The following is a 19,453-nucleotide window of genomic DNA, read 5'->3' on the forward strand; positions in this document are numbered from 1 at the left end:
GAGGGACAGCTAAGGGCTCAGGATTGCTCAGCAGTCAGTGGCAGAGTGCAGACTCTAGCTCCCTGCTTCCCAGCTTGGGATTCTTCCTCCATTCTCTTCACTCTGGTCACAGGGACCAGTCCATCCTGGTCTCCCCTGGTGCCTGAGAGATGGATACCCCAACGCCCATTCCCCCAATCCCCTCCCCCACTCCAGCCTCTCTTGTCCCCAGAGAGAGCCCTGGGTACCTGGCAGGCCTGCGCTGAATCATACACATCCTCCAAGTCTGCACCTGGGCTGGTCTACACACTGCAAAATGAAGTGGGGAGCTAAGGCAATTATCTAATGTATTAGCAAGCCTGTCCCTGCGGCGCTCTTGTGAGCCAAAGTAATAAATACGGAATGGTAATTTCTCTCTGGAAGCCTGGCTCTGGCCTCCCACTCAATTCCCCTCCCACCCAGAAGTCATATACCACTGCCTGGTTGTCCTCTTCTGCATGGGGTGGTAATAACTCGAAGTTACTTAAATATCTTGGGCAAAACTTGCTTTTCCAAACCTGAATCATCATACAATAACTTCAGTTCTCTGCGGCTTCCTTGTCTGGCCAGAGCAGATTCCTCCAGCCTTCCATGGAAAGTAATAAAGATACCCTACAGGTATTAATTAATGACCCCCAGGGGCTAACATCTTTGCCTATGCTGTAGACCAGCCCCAGTCATGCAAAGGGACCGAGATTTATGCCATAGCTAAGACTTGGCTGCAAGCCTTGAGCCAATCACTCCACTTTCCTGAGATTTGCAACAATTCTGTCTTCCCTTAGAGTTGTTGTACGAATCCAAACGGAGAGTGGATGTGGAACTGCTTGCTTAGACCCCAGTCGTATCTTCCCATGGTCCTACGGCTCATGGAAAGTCAAGACTTGAACCCAGAGACCTTACTTTAGCCACTGTATGTTAGAGCATCTCAGGACACGGATGGCTATATGCAGCCCAGGGAAGGAAGGACCTAATTCTTCCTGGCAGGGAGGCATGGGGAAGGGGAGGAGATGATAAAGTCTAGAAGGATGAGGAAGAGCTTTGCAGGAAGACGAGGGGGTTGCAGGACATTTCAGGACAAGGGAACAGCATCTGCCAAGGCTTGGGAGAACATGGCAGACGCAAGGAACCTGGACAGTTCAACAGGGCAGAATGCATGCCGTGTGGGGGTGAGAGGTGGTGCTTGGCCTTATCTAGCAATGGGGAACCATGTGATAACTTTAAGCAGGACAGATTCTCAGAATAAAGGTAACAAATGGCTGGGCCAGTGTTTCAGCACTAAACTGAAGAGGCCATTGAGGCCTGTCGCCTGCTATTGGATAAACAGGGGCAAGGAGATTGAACTGATGACTTAAAGCAGATTCCCTTTGATATCTTTAGAGCCCGGCACAGTACCTAGTATACAGAAGACACTAAAAAACAACAACAACAACAAAAACAAACACAAAAAAAATAAACCACAACAAAACTTGTGTGAATGACTAGATGAATCTGAGTTACAAATGAATAAAAGAACGAGCAAAGGGATGAATGACAGAAATAACGAACGATGGGTATGATTGAGTGAATCAAATGAGCTGCCCAAGGCATGGTTTGCAAGCAGCCTTAGCAACTCTAACTAATGGACTTGCAGCAACAAAAACATAGGCTTCTAGCTGTATTGCCTAGAAATGCCCTGTTATTGGCAGGGCTCCCTCAAATGGAAGGCTTCTCCCCCTGGGTAGCAACACACTGCTAAAGACAGACTGATTACTGTGATCAAGCTCGAGGCCATCTTCTTGGACTCACAGCTGTCCTGGACACGTCCACTGATATCCACAGTCAGGAAAGGGTGCAGAAATAGCGAGTGTCTTTGTGGGGCATGCATTTTGGAGGGATGTGACTCCATTGCTATTTCTCCATTCACAGGTCTCCCTAAATGACTCGTTATTTCAGTGTCTCATAAAGACAAAGGAAAGACTTATCCTTACATAGAGACTTACCAATGGCTGTACCGCCTGCATTTTAAGCTGCAGCAGCCTGAAGGTCTAGCCTGAAAGAAGCAGCTTTGCTTCTCAGTGCAGGGCTCCGGACAAAGGTCCCTCCCTGAACTCTGTCCAAAAGGGATGATTGTTGCAGCAGAATAAAATGTCAGGGTTGATATGCACCCAGGTCTATCTGGGACCAGAGACCCTTCTTTCTCCTGTCCTCCGTGCTGCCTTTTCTTCCTGCCTTGTCAATCCTTGCTACTTAAAATGTGGGCTGTGTAGCAGCAGTATTGGCGTTACTTGGGAGCCTGTCAGAAATGCAGAATCTCAGGCTCCACCAGAACCTCTATTTCAGCAATTAATATGCACAGGTGACTCTCATACATGTAAAAGTTATTGAAGATTGAGAAACTGTGTAGGTGACCCAGATACCTCTGAACCAAGGATTGAGTTCCCTGACTAGGTTTCACAGAGCCCTCCCGGGGGAATCAGGAAGACTTCCTCCAGGGGGTGACAGTGACATTGAGACTTGCAGAAGGGCACAGATTTTTGTCTCCCAGCATGGGCAGGGGAAGTACCAGAGGAGGAGTCGAACTGAGCTGGCTCTGGCATTAGCTGGGTGACTGTGGGCAAGCCAATTCTCCTCTCTGCGTCTTAGTTGCCCCATCTGTAAAATGGGAACGATGCTGTTTGCTTTTCTGTTGCATGGTTTTTATGAAGATGCACAACAGTGAAAGATTTGCAAACTCTGTAAAACAGAGCCAGGTGAAGGGGCCTGTTTTCAGTGTGGACAACCAGTCATCCTGACCTAACACTTTAGAAGATAAATAAGGAAAATCCACCTGGGTATCAAAGGTGTAAGACCTTGCCCTCATGCAGATTAATCGGCAGAGGAAGGGGGTGGTAATTAACCAGGACATAGCACTCCGAAGAAAGGGCTGGCCCGTCAGTCTCACCAAGCTGCCCTTATCCAGGGATTTGCAATTAGATTCTTGAGACTGTGGGTTTCCCCCCACCCCCGCCCCCTCCACTCACTTGGAGTTATTTTCAAAGGAGAGTTCAGCCTGAGGACCTAAGGCTCCATTACATTAGCATTCTGGAGGCCAGTATTTCCAGAACTGCTAGAATCATGTTGTTCTGTCATCTTGTGTGGGTGAGAGAGGAAGCCACATTTGGAAAGGAATCAAATGTACTCACAGTACAACGAACAGAAGACCAGAGCTATTGGAGCTAAATTTCCAGTTTGGGAAGGAAGAAGGCAGACCCCTCCCCCGCCCCCACCCCCCAGCACCTTTAGCTTGCTGTTCCCTCTGTTGGGAATGCTTTTCCAGGATCCCTGAACGCCTTCCCCTTCTCATCTTTCAGGTGTCTCAGCAAAGATGTCATCTGCCCAGACAATCGATCTTTCCCTATTCCCATCTTCCAGCAGCTGCCTGCCTTCTCTAGCACATGGGCTTCATTTCCTTTTTTTTTTTGCCTTCACAGCATTTCTGAATATTGGGAACACTGTTGTTCATTTATTTATTTGAAGCTACAGAACGTTTTCCTAAAACCCTGTCACCTGGGGTTGCATGTTAAAAATAGATCGCTGGCCCTCTGCCCCATAAACTGTGATTCAGTAGTTCTGGGTTGGGGCCAGGGATGTTTAAACAAGCTTTCCCAATGATACAGATCGCCTTGGAGATCATTCATGGAGCTCCAGAATGTGAGCTCTGTGAGGGAAGGGCTGTATGTATTCACTTCCCTCTGTATCACACACCTGGCACAATGCCTGGCACCGGTGGGCTCTCATTAACTCTTCATTGAATGAATTAGTGAACAACTGAATGGGTTCACATATATTTTGGTGGCACCAATCCTTTTACCTGTTTTGGCAATTTAGTATTCTGACCGAGCTCTTGTTACTTATAAAGAACGGCACTAGGTCCTGGGGCAGCCAGAAGGTGGAGCCAGGCATGGCCCCTGCCCCCAGGAAGGCGCTCCTCTGATGAGGGGAAAGTGAGACTATGTAGAGTTGCAATAAAAGACCAAGAGAAGGGCCAGATGAGAGGGACCGAAGCAAAGAGAATCTTGGGTGGTTAAAAGGGATGGGACCTCTGCTTTCTGGTTGGTTTATATGAGGAATGGCCAGAGAAAATCTCAGAATAGATGGCATTTTGTTCAGAAAGTACTGCTGTTTCATGTGTTTATTATAAGTTACAGATACACGTGGTTTAAAAATTCAAATCATAAAAAGAGATGCAGAACAAAAAGCGAGGCTCCTTCCCACCCACCCTGCCCTATCCTCCCAGCCCCCTCCTCAGGGGCAGCCCTTTATCAGACCCCTGCCCCCCTCCAGGCATAGTCTGTGCATATCTAACACCCAGCTCTATAGAATAGAGAATGCTTCCATCCAGGGGATGGGAACAGCCTGAACAAGGGCATGGAAGTTGAAAAACTTCCTTAAGAAAAGATGAGCAGCTCATAAGTGACTTGGCTTTGAGACTTGGGTCCACGAACCGCTCACTCCAGGAGGGTAGGAAGAGGTCATGGAGAGTCTTGGAAAATGGAGCAGGGGAGGGAGTGGAAGGGAGGTCACCAAGGGTCAAAATAAATTAAATATTCAAAACGCAATCCTTTACGAGCATGAGATGCAGGTCCTACTTCCCGCAGTGATCTTATGAACCTTGATTCCCTCATCTTTAAAATGGGCATAACAGGGGAGATTCAAGATGGTAGAGTCAATACTGTGCCTGCTTCCTTCCATGAACACATTAAGTTTACAACTGAATTACAGAACAAGCCACCTGGAGAACCACCTGAAGTCTGGCTGAACAGAAGTTTTATCACTGACGATATAAAGAAGCCACGGCGAGACTGGTAGGAGGGGCGGAGACGTGGAACTGGCTAACCCCAAACCCCCATGTGGCAGTTGAGAACCAGGAGGGAGGCTCCCCACAGAGGAGCGAGAGATCTCAACCCCATGCCAGTCTCCCCAGCCCCGAGTAATGGTGCTGGGCAGAGAAACCCCCACAACATCTGGCTGTGAAACTGTGGATTCCGACCACCCAGGTGGGACAGAAGGTGGCAGGAAACCCAGGCATCCTCTTAAAAGGCCCGCGCACAGACTCTCTCACTCCCAAGCACTCACCTTGAACTCCAGCGGAGGGGTAGTAACTCGGTGGCTGTCGGAGACACATGGGGGTCAGACTGAGTCATGTGGCTTCAGTATGAGGGCTGGAGGACAGTCGGCATTTTCCCTGTGTGACGTCCTCCTCCCATGCAGGCTGGGGCCATCTTTCCTGTGTTGAGCCCTCCCCCTATGCTTAAGGCCAAATCTGGATCTGATTGGTCTTGTGAGCTCTGCAGCTCCGCCTTGCTGACTCACTGGGACCCCACTCCACCCAACTCACCTAACACCTGAGGCGAGCAGCCAGCCCCGCCCACATCGCACTCTTTCTGAGAAAACTATGTCCAACAGACCTCAGGCAGGCAGCAAATGGCCTCAGTGTGCTCTGAGACTTTTGCTGAGTAACTTCAGGCTCAGCACTGACACCAAACCAGAATTTACATTAACCTGGTGACCACAACTCTTCCCACTCTCGCGACTCCCTTAGACCCTGCCTCACCCAACTTGTATACCTCATGGGGCTTTACCAGGGGCTGAATGTTAAGGGAGCTGGCAGGTGGCAGCAGGCCTTGGGGTGTCCTGTCATTTTACAGAGTTACCCCAGTCCTGGTATTGGTGGCAGATGACCTTGGCTCACAGCATGGCCTCTCCCACACGCCTCCAGGGTTAGCACATGCAGCAAACAATCATGAATCAATTTATAGCTCCTACCAGGTAGTCCCTGGTGGGTCACAGACAGTGGGTGACCTGGGCCTGCACTGGTGCCCCTCACAAGAGGCCCCAGAACCAACATACTTGGAAGCTGGCTTCAGACCACAGCAGAGCACTGCCCAATTAGCCCCGAAAGTAGCACACCCAAAGGGTGGTCTCAACAGGCACCAGAGCCCACTAGGGCAAATCCTGATCCATGGGTAAAACCCCTGCACAACAGCCAAACCCCACAGCCAGTCAGCCTAAGGGTCAATCCCACACACTGACATGCCAACAGCACCCAAGGCTCAACTATAACAGGAGAGAACACACAACCCACACAAGGGACACTCCTGGAGCACCCAGAGCAGGTGACTAGGGAGTCTGTGCCACTGGGCCCCACAGGGCACAGACCACATAAGGCCACCTGGCCATAACGGGGGACATAACAGATCTACCCAATACATAGAAACAGAGAGGCAGCTAAAATAAGGAAATAAAGAAATACGTTCCAAATGAAAGAACAGGAGAAAACTCCAGAACAAAGAAATAAACAAACGGAGGCAAGCAGCCAATCAAATATAGAGTTCCAAACAATGCTTATAAGGATGCTCAAGGAACTTAGTGAGAACTTCAACAAAGAAAGAGCAAGCAGAAAAAAGGACACAGAAACCATAAAAAAGAACCAGTCAGAAGTGAAGCATATAATAACTGAAATGAAGAATGTACTAGAAGGAATCATCAACACACTAGATGAAGCAGGGGATCAAATCAGCAATTTGGAAGACAATGTAGTGGAAAACACCCAATCAGAACAGCAAAAAGAAAATAGAATCCAAAAAAAAAAAAAAAATGAGGATAGTTTAAGAGACTTCTGGGAAAACATCAAGCATAACAACGTTTACATTATAGAGGTACCAGAAGGAGAAGAGAGAACTCAAGGAATTGAGAACCTATTTGAAGAAATTATGATTGAAAACTTTCCTAACCTGGTGAAGAAAATGAACATACAAGTCCAGGAAGCACAGAAAGTCCCAGACAACACCCACACCAAGACACATTATAATTAGAATGGGAAAGGTTAAAGACAAAGAGAGAATCCTAAAAGCAGCAAGAGAAAGGCAACTAGTAACTTAGACGGGACCTCCCATAAGATTGTCAGCTGATTTCTCAACACAAACTTTGCAGGCCAGAGGGATTGGCACAAAATATTAAACATGATGAAAAGCAAGGACCTATAACCAAGGTTGCTCTACCCAGCAAAGCTATCATTTAGAACTGAAGGACACAAAAAGAGCTTCCCAGATAAGAAAAAGCTAAAGGACTAAAAAAGCCAAACCAATATTAGAAGGAATGTTAGAGGGACTTCTTTAACATGGAGAAAAAAATAGATCAAAATTTTGAAAATAAAATGGCAATAGCAACATATCTATCAACAATTACTTTCAATGTAAATGGATTAAATGCTCCACTCAAAATAGACATACAAGTCTATTAATGGATTAAATGCTCCACTCAAAAGACATCGAGGGCTGAATGGATAAGAAAATAAGACCTTACATATGCTGCCTACAAGAGACTCACTTCAGATTGAAAGACACACACAGAATGAAAGTAAAGGGATGGAAAAAGATATTTCATGAGTACGGAAATTAAAAATACCAAAAAAAAAAGCTGGGGTAAAATACTTATACCAGACAAAATGGACTTTAAAACAAAGGCTATAACAAGAGACAAAGATGGACCCTGTAATCCCGCATCAGGGTATTTATCTGAAGAAACCCAAACACTACTTTGAGGGGACGTGTGCATCCATATGTTCACTGAAGCATTGTTTACAATGGCCACGATGTGGCGGCAGCCTGGGTGTCTGTTAATGGAGGGGTGGGTGGAGAGGAGACAAGGAGGTGGTGCCTGTATGCAGTGGAGTGTTGCCCAGCTGGGGAGGGGAATTAGTTCTTGCCGTCTGCAGCAACATGGATGGACCTGGAGGGAATTGTGCTGAGTGGGGTGTTGGACAGGGAAGGACAGATACAGTGAGATTTCACTCATGTGTGGAATCTAAAGAACAAGGCAGACAAGCAGAGCAGAAACGGACTCATGGATACAGGAAACATTTTGATGGTTGCTAGATGGGAAGGCGGTTTGGGGGATGAGGGAGGGAGGGGAGAGGACTAAGAAGTACAAATTGGTTGTTACCCAGTGGTCATGGGTATGTGAGCTGTTTCATAGGGAATATAGTCAATAGTATTGTGATACATATGTGTGGTGTTGGGTGGGTGCTGGATTCGTTGGGATTGTGGATGGGGACTTGGGGGGGTGGGGTGTGAGAGGTGGGGGACATAAGAAGTACAGACTGATAGTTACAGAGGGGAGCATGGGACGTGTAGTCAATGGTATGGTGGTGGCTGTGTGGGGTGCCAGGTGGGTACTGGGCTAGTCAGGGGGGACCATTTCTTAGATTACACGGCTGTCCAGCCACTGTGCTGTACATCAGAAATTGATGTAGAATCGTATTGAATGTAATGGAGGGATTGGGAAGTGGGGGAGGAAGTGAAGGGGGGGGGGTTCCGGTCTCCAGGTGTAGAGCAGGTGGGTGGTAGGGATGTGGTGTACAGCGTAGGAGATACAGGAGGTAATGTCCTGGTGGCACGGCCTGGTGTCGGATGCTTGCTGGACTTGTCGCGGTGGTCACTTCTTCAGGTGTGTGGACGTTGAATGGCTGTGGTGGACCCTTGAGGCTGGTGTAATGTTGTATGTTACCTGTCTTTTGGTGAAAATCTTAAGTGAAATGAAATAAAATAAATTGAAAAATAAAAAAGTAAAAATAAAATGGGCACCATAGGGGTGGCCCCGAGAGGACTGTCACGAGGGCTGAAGAATACAACGGGGAGGCACAGAGCCAGGTACAGAGCAGCCGGTCCTCCGTCCTGTTTCCACTCTGCCCACACCACCTCCTGGCATCAACCATTACACCCAAGGCACCAAAAATGCTCTGTGGAGACCTTAGCTGACCCCAGCTCCAACAGGTGTTAGTACTGTCACTTAGGGCAAGTGTGTGTGTGCTCCCGAGCCTCTGCTTCCTTCTCACCACTTTGCTGGGGACACTGTGAGAGCTGGGGTGACATTCCAGACCCTGGGCACCTGCCCTGGCACAGGGGTGCCGACGTGGTCCCTGCCTGTTCCCTTCTTTCCTCAGCATCAGAGCTCACCTAACCCAGCTCCTCAGTCACCGACGAAGGGATGTCGTTCTCGCCTTTCCAAAGACACGGCAAAAGAAGATTGGAGCCCGAGACACTCACCCCGGGGCCGGAATTTTACAAATGCAACTACTTGGATGTGAAAAATGCAGCCGTATTTCCCTGGCTGGTTAAAACATTTGATGCTCGTCGCATATTCAACAACAACAAAAAAGGCTCTCACTCCATGTACTGTCAAACATGTAATGTAATTATAGCCATGTTAAATGTCCCCAGCTGTTCTGAGATATTTGAATCTTCAATCGAGCCTGCCTGTACACATCCTGGGGTTGCAGCTGGAGAGCCACACCAACTGCAAACACAGAACTGGGGAAGTTCAGGCAAAAACTGTGGGCAAGTGTCTCCAAGCCTGTGTTATAGCTGGGCTTCACCCCAACATTGGTATAAGGACCCCCAACCTGGCAGCATCAGGAAAGAGAGCCATGGTCCTCAACAACGCTGTGCAAACCAGCAGGCCAGAGGCAGCTATCCAAATAGTCTTTCGAATCCATGTGCAGGGAGCATAAAGAGATAGTGTAAAATAAACGGTAATAAAGTGAATAAACACGCGTCTCACTCCAGAGCCTTTGAGGTGCTTCTATAAATCAAATTCTTGCCATAATTTGCTCTGTGAGCCTGTGTTGAGAAACTGAATCAAACCTCATCTGCTTTCCCAAGCAGCAGGTTGAGATTTATGGATGTGAGCTCACAGTGGATGCCCGGGCCATTTCAAAGTGGGAAAATAATTTTCATTGGGAGGGGTTCCAAGCGAAGATTAAAGCCTTCACTCTCAGAGATCAGAGTAGCAATGACTTTCTGATCAGATATGCCATTGGAATCCGAAGGGGATGACCAGCATACATATTTCGGAAAAAGAGTAAGTTCACAGAGGAAGAAGCAGATGCTGCTGCGATATAAAAACATGATCTGTGGGCTTCAGCACAGATATCCTCAGGGTCTATTTTAAGCTTCCCAGCGACTGTCGATGTGACCTTGACTAACCCAGTCGCCTTCTCTGATTTTTAATTTTAGTCATGGTACTAAATGGAGGAAAAAACCGTAAAAGGCTCTGGCCTGCCCCTAGAGGTGAGATATGAGAACTACAGAATGGTTTCTGGGTAGAATTGTGACGATATACGGAAGACCACCACTCACGTACTATTCTTCCAGGGCCTGAAAGTTTTCCTCGGAAGAAGTGAGAGGTGTCACCTATTAATAACGATAAGGAGGATGGCAGTGATAGCTCACGTTTATCTAGCACCTATACATCTGTGCTTTTACATTCAAGAGAGTAGAGATGCTTTCTGTATATACATCCAACTTTTATCGGCCAGGAGTAGACCATAGCTGGCTCTCCGTAAAATGCTTTTTGAATGGATAAATATAGTGTCCTTAAGTTTCACAACAACCCTGCAAGGAAAGTATCTGTTTTACAAAGAAGGAAATGGTCTCCATGAAGGTAAGCAACTCCCCAACAGCCAGCCACTTCATACCTGGTGGACCTGGGATTTGAACTTGAGTCTGACTCCTGAAGCCCCCTTCTTTCTATCTCTCCAACCACTTCCTCTCTAAGTTTCTGGGGTCTAAATCCCCAAACTTGCAGGAATATAAGCATGGATAAAATATGCCCATTTTGACTTTTTTGAACGTAGCTGCATGTTTGTTAAGGACGCTTTTATTTTCTTGGTTTTAGGACAGACCCTGATCCAAACCTACCCAGCCTGGTTCGCTATGTGGGGTGAGGTGTGTAGTAGAGAGTATTTTGGAGAACAAATGAGACTTACATTAGTTTTCTGGTGCTGTTAGAACAAATTACCACACACTTAGTAGCTTCAAACAACACAAGTATATTAACCTATAGTTCTGTAGGTCAAAAGGCTAAAATCAAGGGGTCAGCCAGCCTGCATTCCTCCTGGAGGCTCTGGGGGAGAATCTGTTCCCTGACTCCCTGAGACTAGAGGCTGCCTGCAGGCCTTGGCTCACGGCCCCTTCCTCTATCTTCAAAGCCATCAGTGTAGTGTCGTCAAATCTCCTCTGTCTCTCTGACCTCTCTTTCTGTGGTTACACCTTCTGCTCCGACTCTGATCTTCTTGTTTCTCTCTTACAAGGACCTTTGTGAGTATATTGGGCCCCCTGGATGACCAGGATAATCTCTCCATCTCAAAACCTTTAACTGCATCACATCTGCAAAGCCCCTTTTGTCATGGAAGGTAATGTACTCACAGCTTCTGGGAATGAGGGTGCAGCTCTCTTTGAGGGGCCATTATTCAGTCTACCAGACGGCCTTTGCATTTTGGCTTGGTTGACACTCTGGCTAGGCCCATGGCTCCTCTGGGGACCCTGCTTTGATGTGGCACGTAGGCTGCCCCCAGGAAAGGATGCCTCTGTCAGGCCCACCCTCCTGGGTTCGCGGGGGATCCCAACACTCCTTCCCCAGGCACCCTTCCTTGCTTCACACTAGAATGCTCATTCCACGTGCGCTTTTACAGACCCAGGGGATTGGCCATGACTGAGAGAACACTGATCTCTTCTTAGGATTTCTCGGACTTCGAGAAGCTCATAGCCTTGCCCCTCCAAGTGTGGTCCATGACCCAGCAGCATCTGCAGCATCTGGAAGCTTTTAGAAATGCAAATCTCAGGCTCAGTTCCAGACCGACTGAATCAGGAGCTCTGCAGTGGGCCCAGGAAACTAGGTATGCTAAAGCTTGAGAAGCATGGGCCTGGAAGGCTCCCCATTCATCCGCAGCCAACTGGAATGTGCTCAAACAGACCTGCCTGGGAAGGAGGGCAGGTCTCTGGACAGCGCTATAGAAGGCACTCAGCACTTGCCTCCATGCCTCGTCTCAGCTGTCAGTTTCAGCACTGATTCTTTTCTACACGGCGTTCAGGAGCCCATTGCTTTTTCCCTAAGAAAACCTTCCAGGGCAGGTAAAATCCCTGAAGCCCACGTTGACCAAGCACAGAGCAGCTGGAGGGAAAAGGTATATGGGAGGTTTGAGAGGCCTGAATCCCAATTCTGGCTGTTTTCTCTTCCCATGCCATGTGACCCTCTGCAAGTCACTGCTCCCTCTGATGTCCACCAGAAAACAGGGTGCAATACTCACCCTCCATTGTGGTAGGGATAACATGAGATGGTCGTGTGCATGATGCTCTCCTACCTAGTTATAAGAATTAAGACTGCTGATTAGAAATGCAGGTTTGTCTGGCCAAGGCTGTATTGGGATTTCTTTGTGGGAACAAGTGTGATGTTGTGCAAAGAGCCCCGACTTTGGAACCGTGAGATCAGGGTTGATGACCTTGGGCCAGTTACTGAGCCACTCTCCCCCTCACTTTCCTTATTGGTACCAAGGAGAAAAGAATACTCTTGTGTCAGGCTGAAATAAACAAACGAATGCAAAGTGCCTGACAGAGAGTAGAAGCTCAATAAATGTGTGTGGAATCAGAGAAAACAATTTACTAAGCAATTTAATAGTATAAACAATGGTGTCAGGGGAGATATTTGACAAGCTCAGGAGAACAAACTTCCCTGTATGTTCGCGGCCTCTATTTGTTTTACCAACAATTCATGTTCCAATTACGAGTGAGTCATCTATTTGTTAGCACAGACCTGAGCTGGATCTTAATTTGGCAACAACTCCTTAGCCAGGACTTAAGTTACCAATGTCCTTGAGAGAATGAAAATGGTTAGTTCAGATTATGGCTGGATTAAAACTTTTCCCACAACTCTTGAGTAGCTTCTCCTTTGTAGATCTACTTCCATCCAGCTGTTAGGCTGATGGAATAGGAGGTACAAGCCCATCACTGATTCTGTACTCATAGGAACGGTCTTTCCTTCTCCGAGTTGCAGGCCGTGGCATCCAGGTGACTTCTGGAGCCTACACCAACTTGCAGTGAAAGAAACTTCAAGTTAAGTACACTAAGTGAAATAAGTCAAACTGAGAAAGACAAATACCATATTATCTCACTTATATGGAACTCTAAAGAACAAAATAAACAAACATTGGCTTTGGAGCAGGGCCAATGTTTGGTTGAATCCTGACTCTGCTGCCTGCAAGCTGTGACTTTGTACCTTTCTGAACCTCGCTTTCCTCATCTGTAAAATGGGTTCCATAACACCCATTTGATGCTGGTGAATTTGATGCGACCATGTCCTGTACAAATCCTAGGCTATGGCATGTCTGGCTTCGCTCCCTGTATGACGGGCAGCTCCTTGTAGACCCACTCACCCTGACAAAGGACACTGACCTTCACAGGCCTATTTACCAGAAACAGAGTGGATTTATCTGTGGCCCAGTGCCTGGCACACAGTAGGCGCTTAGTGAGTGCTGACTGATTGAATCTCCGAGTAGCTGCTCCAAGCAAATCACTTAGGAGAATCAAAGCGACTGATGCACAAAGCAAATGGCCTGCTTATTCCTTTAGCCCTTGTCAATCAGGCAGACATCTGATGGACGCCATCATGACTGGCCACAGTGGCCCCCAAATAGCCACTATTGGCATCAGCCTGACATTGGTCAATTTGGATATCTGCAGACCTGAGCAGAGTTTACATTTGGTTCCCTAAACTAATTTCCCCAAAGTCAAATAACTGGTGCAGGTCTTCTCGTGTTCCTTGTATAAATGTCTATTTAATCACCATCCTGTCTCGAGCACTTCAATAACTTGTACATTTCCCCCTTAATCACTGCTTCAGCTCTGCAAAGAAAAGAAATGGTTGGCTGTAGAGCTCAGGCCATCTGTAGTAGTTAAGCCCAATTTCCCCCTGACTGCTCGCTTGGACGAAGAACTTTTCAGCTGAGTCCCACTGGTCATTTACGTAGCTCATGCCCTCATTTCACAAAGGAAGATCCCGAGGCCAAAGTCACATAGCTGGTCAGAGCAGAAATGAGGTCAGGTCGGTCGTCCCCGCACATTCCCTGCCTCCCACCAACGCTGCTTCTTCCTCCTCCAACTGCACAGCTGTGCATCCAGCTGCCTTTGCATGTACCTTTGCAGTCATGAGGACTTGGGTTCAAATCCCAGCTTTGTCATCTGCTGACTCTGTGACTTTAGGCACTACAGACGGTCCCTGAGCTGCAGTTCCCCCATTTATACACTGTGGATGATCACACGACCTCTTAGGGTCACTGTGAGAATTGATGTGGCATGAAACATGCCCCGCCCGGGTCTGGCACATCACAGATGTGCAGGGCCATTTGCTGTCATTCTTCCCTCGAAACTCTCACTGCAAGTAATAATAATGGAAATAGCTCACATTTATTGAGTCCTTACTTGGTGCCAGAAACTGTTCTAAGCACTTTACATGTATTAGCTCATTTATTCCTCTTTCTCTAAGGGCACGAGTATCTTTCTTGCCTCCCTAAAGACATCCATCCTCGCAACTACTGGACTGCCTGGCCTACCAGCATTTCAACAGAATTTGCTGATTTTAAACAATATGTTGCTGAAATGATTTCTTGTTTTCCGTCACTGGCGTGTACTAGCCAGCCTGCTTGCTGTGACAAAGTGTGATGAAACCAAGTCCTGTTTCCTTGGCTTTTAACGTATGACTAGTCCAAAATCTGGACTCAAGGCTGACCCCTACAAATGGGAATAGGAAATGGGGGACAGGTACAGGGAGGAGTGGCCCCTGATGGAGTTAGGAATGGGGGTGGCAATTGGGGGGCTGGGACGTGGATGAGGCCTCCTTCTGTAGTGTAATAGCCAGTATGAAAGAAGTCAGAGGTTTTGCTACAAAGTTTAAAAACTCAGGGTGGACCCCGGATGTCCATCATACCATTGCATTACCATCCCTGAACACCCCCTCAGCACACCCAGCCCTCCCTCCAGCCACCCTGAACTTAGCTCAGGGCCTGCAAAGCTTGGGCTTGATCTCATTTCCTGCCTCTGTACTTATTTGCACATGCTTCCCCCTCTCCCTGAAGCCCTCCTTCCCTCCTCTACCTTGGAACTACTATTGATTCTTCAAAATTCAGGTCAGATGTGCCCTCCTCCAAGAAGCCAATAGAGGACCCCAGTCCAGCCTGGGGACTCCCCTGAGCCCACACAGCACCTCTGCACTCCTGGCATCTGTTCACATATCTCTTTGTTCAACGCCACGGCAAGTTCATGGAGGACACACACCACACCTCACTGAATTTTACATCCCCAAGAGCTAGAAGAGAACTTACCACGTAGTCGATACTCAGTAGACACTGAGTGACTGGACGCATGAACCGGGCAATGAGCATAGCCCCACTCAGGTAAGCAGTCGTGACAAGATACGATAATTGTATTGATAAGGAGTAATACCTGCTACCACCGACACAGAAGCTGTGTCAGTCTCTTTCTCCACATTGTAGCAATAGTGTCTGAGTATGAAGCACCGATTGCTGTCCAGGCACGGGCCCGTCCCCATATATGTATCTTCCTCCCAGCTCTATGAGGCCTGGAGAGTTAAGTGCCAGTCCAAAGGGGCAGAGCCAAAACCCTGAGCCAGGTCTGCCGGACACTTTGCCCTGAACCATGCCTCCTCCCAGAGATGGACACTGCTCCTGGTTCTCGCAGTGGACCCTGAGTGGCGTCTGTGTGCCCCTGGTCCCCACCCAGCAGCTCCTCTTCCAAGGCCTCAATACCCAGATAGATTGGGCTCACAGATCTGCATCCTGCCCAATTATTGAGAAGGCTGCTTTTCTCCGCCCCCAGGAAAACTCGGGAGGTCCAGAGTATGCAGAGTCCACGGTCCACGGCTGATGCCAGGGAAACAACATGGGCATTCCAAAGTAGGGGCTGCTTTGTCTGAGGGCTGAGTGATTAACCCCTGCATAGCTGTAACACGCAAACATGAGCTGCAGAGAAACCCATCCCGAGTGGGCCTGGACAACAAAACCCAACAGGTGCTGCTCCCCAGTCATCTTCTCTCCCCTGCCAAGTTTATTTCCAGACCATGAGTCGAACTGGATGGAGTGAGACTTTGGGGACAGCAGGCACATTTCCCCAAGGGTGCCCCCTGCAAGCCCATCCCTCACCTGTTGCACTAGTCCTCTTAGACCTTGGGAAGCACAGGTGTCTGGGGAGTACTTGGCATCCTGCTCCCCACTCTTTCCCTTTGCCCCCCAAAAGGAATAAATGCTCCAAAATTGTTTGGGCATTTACTCATTAGAAATGCACACCACTGGTGTTCCTGGAGAAATTAAGCCAAAAATCTTGGAGTGGGTGATGCAGGACAAGAGAAAGTCTTAGGGGTACCTGGTGAAGGTATTCATTCCCTAGACCTTTCCTGAATACTTAGTATCACACTCTGTGCTGGGTACTGGAGACCAGGTTTAGAGGGGGAGACAGACACAGACCAGGAGGTGTGATGACATGCCCCCCTGTGAGGACCAACACCCAAATGGGGTGATCGAGGGAGAAAGGAGGACGGCATCCATTGTTTGGTGATGAGAGGAGGAGGGTGAGGTGATCAGGAAAGGCTCCAAAGCAGAAGAAACCTGCATTTCTAATGAGGAGAACCTTAATTATTACAATTGGGTGTTGAAGGATGAGTAGGTGTTCCCAGGCTGACAAAGCAGCACAGGTGGAGGCCCCTGTATTAGCCGAGGAAGGCAGGGAGGCTTGAGGAGCGGGGTCCAGCTGTAAGATGCTCTGCAGAGCTTGAGTGGTATGAGAGAGGGCGTGGCAAGAGAGAAGGCAGGGCCCAAGGAATGGGACCAGATCCTGAGGACCGATGAGCCACGGAAGGATGGCGTGCTCAGAGTGGAGCGTTAGAAAGACTACTCTGGGTACAGTGCAGAAGATGGATGCAGGGGAGAGGGAGTGCTGAGCTGGAGGCCCAAGGCCAGTCAGGAGGCCAATGCCTTTAAAAGCAACACTTTTATGGGGGCCCAGCACAGTTTTAAGAGCTCTCTCTCTCTCTCTCTCCCCCTCTCTCTCCATACACACATACACACACACACACACACACACACACCCCAATACACAACTAATACAGAGTATATACTATTGTTCTTACTATTGGTACCTCCACTAGATGGAGTAGGAAACTAAAGAACAGAGAGATTAAGTCACTGGCCCAAGGACACACAGTAAGTAGTAGTCCCAGCATTTGAACCATCCATACAGCTTGAGCATTCATGCTCTTACCCACTACAGTATAGTGCCATTCCATCAAAGATGACAAGGCTTGAGACAGTGCAGCATGGTTAGACAAAAGTCTAACCTCACAGGCCCACTCTGTATTTGGGGATCCCCTGAAATAGATCCTGGCTTCCATAGCTAGAAGGGCACAGCCTTTAATTCTGAGGCCCTTGGGGGGCAGGGGGAAGCTACAGCATGAGATGTTATGGGGCTGGAAACTCCCAGGACAAAGCCATAACAGGAAGCCACCAGGGACCACTTGATTGCCCAGGAACACATAGTTTTGGGGAACGGAGATAATACTTTTGCTTGGGTGTGTGTGTGCTGACAAACTCTTTAGTCACAGGAAGGCGAGGTACGGGGAGGGAAGAGTAGGGTGTGCCCAGTGGGGAGGACCCTGCTGTCTTTAACTCATGGTCATACCTGCCGGGGAGGCTGAGGTCAGGTGGCTCCTGAAGGGGCTGTGTGCTTGCAGACAGAGATGAGTTAGGCCTGGGTAACATGTGGCCAAGGCCATGGTCACCTGGACCCCTGCAGCAGCCCTATTTTCCATGCTCCTAGGAGGGATAGGATTTGTTGGAGATACGGGAAGGCAAGAGTCCTACCCAGGGGTCCTGTGAGAGAAGAGAGGCCCAGGGCTAGAGAGAAGGTTACATGTGGCTTCTATGTAATGCATTTCATGGTATGCAAAGTTTTACTTTGAACCTTCTGGCTCTGAGTTTTGGAGAGTGTTTTAGAGTTTCATTTTCTTCATCTTTTAAACGGGAATAAAACTCATTGCTAACGCAAGGTTGTGATGAATGTCAGAAGTGACTACTGGCTGTTAGCACGCAATTCTGGACACTTTGTAAAACCATCGCTAGATGTGCAGAATTGTAGTTCGTAGGCCGTGTTGTATAACTTGGAGTTGGTGCTGCTGATACGCGGATATAACATTGAACTTCAATCTAACTCTCGAGGCTGCTACATAGGGGTCAGCCAAAAACAATAAACAAAAGGCGTCCCTACCCTCATTCCTTCATCTTTGTGGAACTCAGACTTGTGTTTACAATCTGGAAGAAGTCACTTAGAAGCATATGTTCACAATGTCTCCTGCTTGCTAAGGTAGGGCAGCCACCAGGTAGGGATTCTTTAAAGGCAAGCTGAAAGGTCTAGAAAACAAGGCATGTTTGGGGAGTGGAGGATTCAGGGTTACTCTACAAACAGGCTTAAAGCATAGCAAGGGCTGCAAGATTGAAGCCAAGGTCAACGTCCTACTAGCCCAATTAGGCAGTCAGAGGCTGGCCTGACTGTGCCAACACCTGTTGGAGCCATAGCACTCTTTACCATCCCAGAAACAGCTTTGTCAGAGATGAGACTGTCAGGTGTGATGCACCAGGGCTGCTAAAATCGCCATCAGGGCACTATAAATACATTCACACACCAACCTTTGTGGCACTAGTGGAAAAGCCCAGATCCACCCAAGGGACATTTACACAAGAATGGCTGGACAGGCTAGCGCCAGGCTGGGGCCTCGCACCAGAACTCCCCCTAGGCAGATTGCACAAAGCAGATACCTTCTGCCTGACAGCTGCGTTATCCAGACCCACAGCGTGGGGGAACCAGCACAGCAAATGGCTTACAAACCCTGAGCACAGCTTCTCCTGGACGGGCTGTTAGCTGCTTTCCCCACTGCAGGGTGTTGGTTCCTCTAGACTGCCGGATCTGTACGCACACCTGGCAGGAGCACGGGTCCTGCCCGAGCTAACCACTGCTCAATTCCCCGGGATGCTTAAGACACGAGCACTTTTGAAAAACACAGGTAGCAGAAGGGGCTGCAGCTTTCCCCATCAAACTAGTTACAGCTTCAGTGTTAATGAATACTCTGGGAGTTTCCTCCACAGTCCCCCTAGATTGGAAGGGTCTTGGAACTCTGAAGCCATGACTTCTTAGAGTCCTAAGCTTGCTTTAGGGCCTCTGCACGTCTCTCGTGATGGCCCATTTGTGAAGAGCTTTCTATTGGTCTTCCCAGAGACAACAAGCCCACACTTACGACCTGGTTCTCTCTTCCCATCCCTTCGTCCCAGACACAGGGCAGCTGCCTGCACTTCTATGGGTCTGGGGGTGAGACTCCAGAGAAGGAGTCCTCATTCTCCCTGGGGGGACACAAGGAGTAGAGTTCAGGGCTTGGGGATTGACACTGGAAGGAGCGAGGCCGGGATAGAAGAGCGAAGCGACTCCCACAGTTGTGTTCAACTTCTCACAACCTGGAGGAGCAGACTCTGGGGACCCAAGACTGGGTTCCACCTTGGCATCACGGAATGATGTCACCGCAAGGG

General features: G+C 48.5%; 1 protein-coding gene across 5 annotated transcripts in view; it reads right to left on the bottom strand.

The window, feature by feature from the left end:
• ASIC2 (acid sensing ion channel subunit 2) overlaps window positions 1-19,453 on the bottom strand; it is a 960,074-nt gene that overhangs the window by 233,919 nt on the left and 706,702 nt on the right. The window lies entirely within an intron of this gene.

The sequence above is a fragment of the Rhinolophus sinicus genome, linkage group LG15 (assembly GCF_036562045.2).
Source record: "Rhinolophus sinicus isolate RSC01 linkage group LG15, ASM3656204v1, whole genome shotgun sequence".
NCBI classification, from domain to species: Eukaryota; Metazoa; Chordata; class Mammalia; order Chiroptera; family Rhinolophidae; genus Rhinolophus; species Rhinolophus sinicus.